This window comes from Trachypithecus francoisi, unplaced genomic scaffold (assembly GCF_009764315.1).
Source record: "Trachypithecus francoisi isolate TF-2019V2 unplaced genomic scaffold, Tfra_2.0 Lachesis_group9, whole genome shotgun sequence".
NCBI classification, from domain to species: domain Eukaryota; kingdom Metazoa; phylum Chordata; class Mammalia; order Primates; family Cercopithecidae; genus Trachypithecus; species Trachypithecus francoisi.
In genome coordinates, this window is record NW_022681474.1 from 70,330,562 (window position 1) to 70,331,507 (window position 946).

General features: G+C 42.6%; 1 non-coding gene across 1 annotated transcript; it reads left to right on the forward strand.

Moving 5' to 3' along the window:
* Nucleotides 1-537: 537 nt before the first annotated feature.
* Nucleotides 538-644, forward strand: LOC117082946. The gene has a single exon (XR_004436859.1). It is a non-coding gene; the product is annotated as a U6 spliceosomal RNA (small nuclear RNA).
* Nucleotides 645-946: the final 302 nt, after the last annotated feature.

Here is a 946-nt window from a genome sequence, read left to right on the forward strand (position 1 = left end):
AGGGAGGTGCCCCAGAAGGAGACATTGTTATCATAGGAGATGACGGCTCCATGTATATTATTGTCCCTGGAGACCTTCCAGTGGGACGAGATGTGGAGGTGACATTGATGATCCTGACCCTGTTTAGGCCGAGGCTAATGTGTGTGTTTTTGTCTTATTTAATAATTACATCATTAAACCAAACAACAAAATGTTTCATATTGTTTATTATTTGATGAGAATAGTGAGATTGTGTATGCTTCATTATTGAAACTCTTGACAAAATATTTAGTAATGGAGCAAGTGGATGCTCTGGTTCCAGATACAGTTAAACTCAATAGTAGTTGGTATAATATCTTACATAGCTGGAAAAAATACATCACAAAAACTCAAAGCCAAATGGAAGGAATGCATAATTTGCTATACTTACTGAATTGTCATACTCAGTGTTTAATTCCACATGACAAACATGAAAAATAATACCTTTAAAATTTTTCTAGAAAATTTTCATCTTCCTGATGTCTGTCATCTCCAAACTAATTAGAAAAAGGCACTATAGTGCTCGCTTCAGCAGCACATATACTAAAAGTGGAATGATACAGAGAAGATTAGCATGGCCCCTGCACAAGGATGACACGCAAATTCGTGAAGCCTTCCATATTTTTAAACTGAGACACACAACACCTGGAAAATTGGGTAACTCCCACCCTAATACTGCACTTTACCAAGGGTCTTGGCAAACAGCACACCAGGAGATTATATCCCACACCTGGCCTGGAGGGTCCCACGCCCACGGAGCCTCCCTCATTGCTAGCACAGCAGCCTGAGATCTAACTGCAAGGCGGCAGTGAGGCTGGGGGAGGGGCACCCACCATTGCTGAGGCTTAAGTGGGTAAACAAAGCCACCAGGAAGCTCGAATTGGGTGGAGCCCACCACAGCTCAAGGAGGCCGGCCTGCCTCTGTAGA